Below are 7,289 nucleotides of genomic sequence, written 5' to 3'. Positions count from 1 at the left end.
TGGAAAATACAATATCAAAATTGACAAATTCAGAAGCTTTTGAAAATTTATTGTTCCTATTACCAATTTAACCCACCCTTGGAGTTCTTTAGAATTATGTATATAATGAATGCTGTATTCTTACATGTAAAATCAAGGAAAAACTTTGTTAAAGAGAAGTACGACTGGACAGTAGGCAGAAACGTGTTCTCTTGAAGCACCAAGCAAATTTCATACTTTGCAAATAATCACTGCAGAGATGTGGTATTTTTTTGCTGAATACAGCTGAATCCATCTCGGTTGATTTGAATTTTGTTTATTTTGGGTTTAATGCTGTTTTTAAACAGTATTTCAGAACTTAATGAAATGGCTGGCAGTTGACCTAACCAGTGTTACTGTACCAGTACAAACTTGTTCTCCACAAGTAACTGCCAACTTCCCCACATACATTTGAGGTGGAGGATGAAATGTCTTTCATCATATCATCATGGAGAACAGACGCCTCACCTGGGATCAAACTCACAACTCTGTGATCCGTAGATCTGCACTCTCCCTACTGAGCTAAGTGGGTGGGCTATTTGTTTTGAAGACCTACTCTGAAGCAATATGATGCCTTGTGCCTTCTCTGAAACAATATTTCTGTAAAGGGGCTTTTGTTGAGTATTTGCCCAGAATATACAAAATATGCTTTTATGGCTGCCCTGGTTATCCGGTTTCCAAAGAAGGTTTTAGTATATTCTTGAAGGTTTCCCAAAGTCCTTGAGTGTTTCGTTTAGTCATGATTTTTTTGCTGAACAAAACTGGTGTATTCTTTACTAGTAATCTTGTCACTTTGCTCAGACTGCCTACATCATTTTGCAAAGTAATATAGTATTATTGCTGAAGAATGAGCAAATACATTTTGTTGTTACTGAGGAAAATTTCATATTATGAGAGTGAAATTATTTAACCAACCAGTATGATTTAATGACTTTTTTTTTTTTATAATAATAATAATAATGACTTTCTTTATAGTGGATAACATATTTGGCTAAGCCCATTTACAATATGGTCCACATATACATGGCTATACACAAACATGAATTAAACTAGAAAATGCTTTTGTAAAAAAGCGCATGTCTCCCCCAATGCAAAGTCCTATAGGCAAGAAGTAAATAGGGGTCTTGAGCGAAAGTCAAAGAGACACTGATGGTTGGCTGCAATAGGGATCATGTACTTGGCATGTCCAGTCATCCCGCTAAATTTCAACACTCTTGGCCTAGTGGTTCTCAAGTCACTGTTCAGGCTCCTGTGACCTTGACCTTTGATCAAGTGACCTCAAAATAAATAGGGGTCATCTACTCTGCATGTCCAATCATCCTATTAAGTTTCAACATTGTAGGTCAAGTGGTTCTCAAGTTATTTCCAGAAAATAATTTTACATGAACAGGCCACTGTGACCTTGACCTTTAATAGACTGACCCCAAAATCAATAGGGGTCATCTACTCTGCATGCTCAATCATCCTATGAAGTTTCAACATTCTGGGTCAAGTGGTTCTCAAGTTATTTATCGGAACTGGTTATCAATGTTCAGGCCTCTGTGACCTTGACCTTTAAAAACAATTGGGGTCATTTACTCTGCATGAACAATCATCCTATGAAGTTTCAACATTCTGGGTCGAGCGGTTCTGAAGTTATTGATTGGAAATGGTTTTCCATGTTCAGGCCCCTGTGGCCTTGACCTTTAACAGAGTGACCCTAAAATCGTTATGGGTCATCTACTCTGTATGACCAATCATCCTAGTAAGTTACAACATTCTGGGTCAAGTGGTTCTCAAGTTACTGATCGGAAATGGTTTTCAATGTTCAGGACCCTGTGACCTTGACCTTTAACGGAGTAAAGAGTTTAGCGGACCAGCTACACAAACTTTTTGGAAACGGTTCTCTAAATATGATGATAACCATGCTATAGAAGTTTCACTGAAGTTGTACAATTTTAATTTGTCTATTAACAGAGTGTGGTTTACTAGATCAAAGGCTTCGGTCAGGTCTAAGAAAATAGTTCCAACATAGGAGTTATTATTTATAGCAGTAATCCATTCATTGATTATGTTAGTGAGGGCAGTTTCACAAGAATGGTTTGAACAAAAGCCTGATTGTTTTGAATGGAGGAGATTATTTATTTCTAGGAAGCTTTTCATTTGATTCGTTCTCAAGTTACTGATCGGAAATGGTTTTCAATGTTCAGGACCCTGTGACCTTGACCTTTAACGGAGTGACCCCAAAATCGATACGGGTCATCTACTCTTCATGACCAATCATCCTATGAAGTTTCAACATTCTGGGTCAAGTGGTTCTCTAGTTAGTGATCGAAAATGGTTTTCAATGTTCAGGCCCCTGTGACCTTGACCTTTGACGGAGTGACCCCAAAATCAATAGGGGTCATCTACTCTTCATGGCCAATCATCCTATGAAGTTTCAACATTTTGGGTCAAGTGGTTCTCTAGTTATTGATCCGAAATGGTTTTCAATGTTCAGGCCCCTGTGACCTTGACCTTTGACGGAGTGACCCCAAAATCAATAGGGATCAGCTACTCTTCATGGCCAATCATCCTATGAAGTTTCAACATTCTGGGTCAAGTGGTTCTCAAGTTATTGATCGGAAATGGTTTTCAATATTCAGGCCCCTGTGACCTTGACCTTTGACGGAGTGACCCCAAAAACAATAGGTGTCGTCTACTCCAGCAGCCCTACAACCCTATAAAGTTTGAAGGTTCTAGGTCAAATGGTTCTCCAGTTATTGCTCGGAAATGAAGTGTGACGGACGGACGGACGGACAGGGCAAAAACAATATGTCTCCTGGGGGAGACATAATTATGACAAAATAAAACACACAAAGTTATATGTTATCAGAAAAATAATATGAGAATGAAAGATTATATACAATACAGGACACTATATTTAACAAGTGAATGAAGTATTGCCATGCAATACAAAGTCCCCTACTGGAAGGCACCTTATTAGTCCCCTACTGGTTCAAAAACCGGTTTCGGGGACTATAGGAATGCGCTTTTCCGCCATTCCGTCCGTCTGCAATTTCGTGTCCCGTCCATAACTCTTTTATCCATGAAGGGATTTTAATATTACTTGGCATAAATGTTCCCCATGATGAGACGACGTGTCATGCGCAAAAGCTGGACCCCTAGCTTAAAGGTCAAGTTCACAATTGGAGGTCAAAGGTCAACAGGGCTTTTTCCCTGTCTGGTCCATAACTCTCCCATCCTTGAAGGGATTTTAATATCACTTGGCATAATTGTACCTCATAATAAGACGATATGTCATGCACAACTTACAGATTCCTAGCTCAAAGGTCAAGGTCACACTTAGCAGTCAAATGTTAACATGGCATGAACAGGGTCTGTTTTGTGTCTGGTCCATAACTCTTTCATCCATGAAGGGATTTTAATATTACTTTACACAAATGTTTCCCATGATGAGACAACTTGTCATGTGCAAAACCCGCACCCCTAACTCAAAGGTCAAGGTCACAATTGGAGGTCAAAGGTCAGCAGGGCTTTTTTCCTGTCCGGTCCATAACTCTCCCATCCATGAAGGGATTTTAATATCAATTGGCACAACTGTACCTCATAATAAGGCGATGTGTCATGCACAACTTTCAGACCCCTAGCTCAAAGGTCAAGGTCACACTTAGCAGTCAAATGTTAACATGGCATGAACAGGGTCTGTTTTGTGTCCGGTCCATAACTCTTGTCATTCATTAAAGGATTCCAGTATTACTTGGCACAGATATTCCCCATGATGAGACGACGTGTCATGCGCAAAACCTGCACCTCTAGCTCAGAGGTCAAGGTCACAATTGGGGGTCAAAGGTCAATAGGTCTTCTTTCCTGTCCGGTCCATAACTCTGCCATCCATGAAGGGATTTTGATATTACTTGGCATAAATGTTCCCAATGATGAGACAACCACCCAGACCCCTAGCTCAAAGGTCAAGGTCACAATTGGAGGCCAGAGGTCAATAGGGTTTTTTTCCTGTCCGGTCCAGAACTCTGTCATCCATCAAAGGATTACAATATTACTTGGCATAAATGTTCCCCTTGTGACCACGTGTCATGCTCAACACCCAGAATCCTAGCTTAAAGGTCAAGGTCACACTGAGATCAAAGGTCAATAGGATTTTTTTCCTGTCCGGTCTATAGTCATGCAAAACAGGATTTAAATATCAGTTAGCACAAACATTCCCCTGGATGAGACAACATGTACGAAAGTCGGGCCCTAGGTCTAAGGTCAAGGTCATACTTAGAGGTCAAAGGTCATATTCAAGAATGACTTTGTCTGGAGCATTTCTTCTTTATGCATGGAGGGATTTTAATGTAACTTGGCACAAATGTACACCACCATGAGGCACACTTTTTAGAATTACGTCCCTTTGTTGTTACTATAAATAGATTATATTGTAACTTCTTTATTACTGGCTGTAGGGAAAAATCGAGACCACTTTTCTGTGGTACAGCATGCATGTTACATTCAATTTTAAGGTGTATTTTGATCTATCTTTACCTAGTAAAGAGTTTCTTGTGGACTTACATAATATAGATTTTTTTTTTAGGATTAATTTCACTTTGTTGTTACTATAAATAACTTTTATGATAACTTTTTGTATAATCGGCCAAAAAAATTCCAAATGAAAATGACTGTACGTTTTTATATAAGCAAATTTTAATCCAAGTGCTTTGTTATATTATATTGTATATATAGTACAATGTGTGTAGTGGAAGGTCATTGATATACAGTATGATATACAGTATGAACAATACTGGCCCCAGAACAGAGCCCTGGGGTACACCAGCAGAAATATCTTGGGCAGAAGATAGCGGACCAGCTACACAAACTTTTTGGAAACGGTTCTCTAAATATGATGATAACCATGCTATAGAAGATTCACTGAAGTTGTACAATTTTAATTTGTCTATTAACAGAGAGTGGTTTACTAGATCAAAGGCTTTGGTCAGGTCTAAGAAAATAGTTCCAACATAGGAGTTATTATTTATAGCAGTAATCCATTCATTGATTATGTTAGTGAGGGCAGTTTCACAAGAATGGTTTGAACAAAAGCCTGATTGTTTTGAATGGAGGAGATTCTTTTATTTCTAGGAAGCTTTTCATTTGATTGGATACATGTCTTTCTATAAGTTTAGATAAAATTGGGAGTATTGATATTGGTCTGTAATTACTTTTGTCTGATTTTGAATTCTTCTTGAATACTGGTGTTATTTTTGCTGTTTTAAATTTTTCTGGAAATTTACATGTATTTATACTTAGATTTATTATCTTTGTGAGTGGTTGACAGATTATTTTGTGACTTATTTTCAGTATTCCTGCGCCAATTTCATCTAAACCAGTTGCCTTTGATTCATCAAGTGAGTTTAATTCTTTTAATATGAATTCCTCAGTAACAGGTGGTATATGAGAAGTGTTAATTACTCCTTTACTATTTACAAATTTATGAATACGTTTCTTGCTTTCAATGTTAAGGTTCTGTGGGGGATTTGGTACCATTTTAAAAACACTTGCAAAAAGAGAGTTGAAAGTTTCTGCTGTTGTATATAGATCTAATACTGGATTGCTATTGTCATCATTAATATAATTGGTTTGGTAATTTTTAGCTCACCTGAGCACAGAGTGCTCAAAGGTGAGCTTTTGTGATCACCCTGTGTCCGTTGTCTGTCGTCGTCAGTCGTCACAATTTGACTGTTAACACTCTAGAGGTCACAATTTTGGCCCAATCTTAATGAAACTTGGTCAGAATGTTACCCTCAATAAAATCTTGGATGAGTTCGATATTGGGTCATCTGGGGTCAAAAACTAGGTCACCATGTCAAATCAAAGGAAAAGCTTGTTAACACTCTAGAGGTCACAATTTTGGTCCAATCTTAATGAAAGTTGTTCAGAATGTTACTCTCAATAAAATCTTGGACGAGTTCGATATTCCGTCATCTTGGGTCAGAAACTAGGTCACCAGGTGAAATCAAATGTAAAGCTTGTTAACACTCTAGAGGTCACAATTTTGGCCCAATCTTAATGAAACTTGGTCAGAATGTTACCCTTAATAAAATCTTGGACGAGTTAGATATTGGATCATCTGGGGTCAAAAACTAGAATCTAGGTCATGTAGGATCAAAAACTAGGTCACCAGGTCAAATCAAAGGAAAAGCTAGTTAACACTGTAGAGGCCACTTTTATGATCATATTATAATGAAACTTGGTCAGAATGTTGATCTTGATGATCTATAGGTCAAGTTCGGATCTGGGTCAAAAACTAGGTCACTAGGTCATATCAAAGGAAAAGCTTGTTAACACTCTAGAGGCCACATTTATGACTGTATCTTCATGAAACTTGGTCAGAATGTTGATCTTGATGATCTATAGGTAAAGCTCAAATCTGGGTCAGGTGGGGTCAAAAACTAGGTCACTAGGTCAAATCAAAGGAAAAGCTTGTTAACACTCTAGAGGCCACATTTATGACTGTATCTTCATGAAACTTAGTCAGAATGTTAATCTTGATGATCTTTAGGTCAAGTTCGAATCTGGTTTGTGTGGGGTCAAAAACTAGGTCACCAGGTCAAATCAAAGGAAAAGCTAGTTAACACTTAAGAGACCACATTTATGACCATATCTTAATGAGACTTGGTCAGAATGTTAATCTTGATAATCTTTAGGTCAATAGGTCAGGTGAGCGATACAGGGCCTTCATGGCCCTCTTGTTCCCTTTACCAGATAATTCATTAAGGTGTTTCCATAGCTTTTTAGGGTTTTTCTTGTTGTTACTGATATTTTGGGAATAGAATGATCTTTTTGCTTGATTTGACGTTTTTACTTTCTGTCTCCAAAATTTGTATTCTTCTTGGTTGGCTGATTTTTTAGCATTGTGTTTCAACTTAATTGTGTCTTTTATTTCTGCATTAAACCAATCTGGTTGATGTTTATATTTAACTCGACGTTTCTTTTTAGGTAAGTGGTGATCCATAACATCTAGAAAAATTTTAAGAAAGAAGTTTAAAGCATCATCAGGATCATCATATATATCCAACACAGACCACGGCTGCCTTTCTAAATCATGTAAAAAGTCTTGTTGATTGAAGTTTTTATATGACCTATATTTAACTGTTGAATGTAGTGGGCCATTTTTAGTTGTAGTTACAATTTTTCTGGTGAAACGGACAGGGAAGTGGTCACTAAATGCGGGATGCGGTATTTGTACATTAATAATGTTTGAAGGCTGATTTGTATATAAATGGTCAATAATAGTT

Source organism: Mercenaria mercenaria, chromosome 10 (assembly GCF_021730395.1).
Source record: "Mercenaria mercenaria strain notata chromosome 10, MADL_Memer_1, whole genome shotgun sequence".
Taxonomy (NCBI): Eukaryota; Metazoa; Mollusca; class Bivalvia; order Venerida; family Veneridae; genus Mercenaria; species Mercenaria mercenaria.
Note: the sequence above shows the minus strand (reverse complement) of the source record.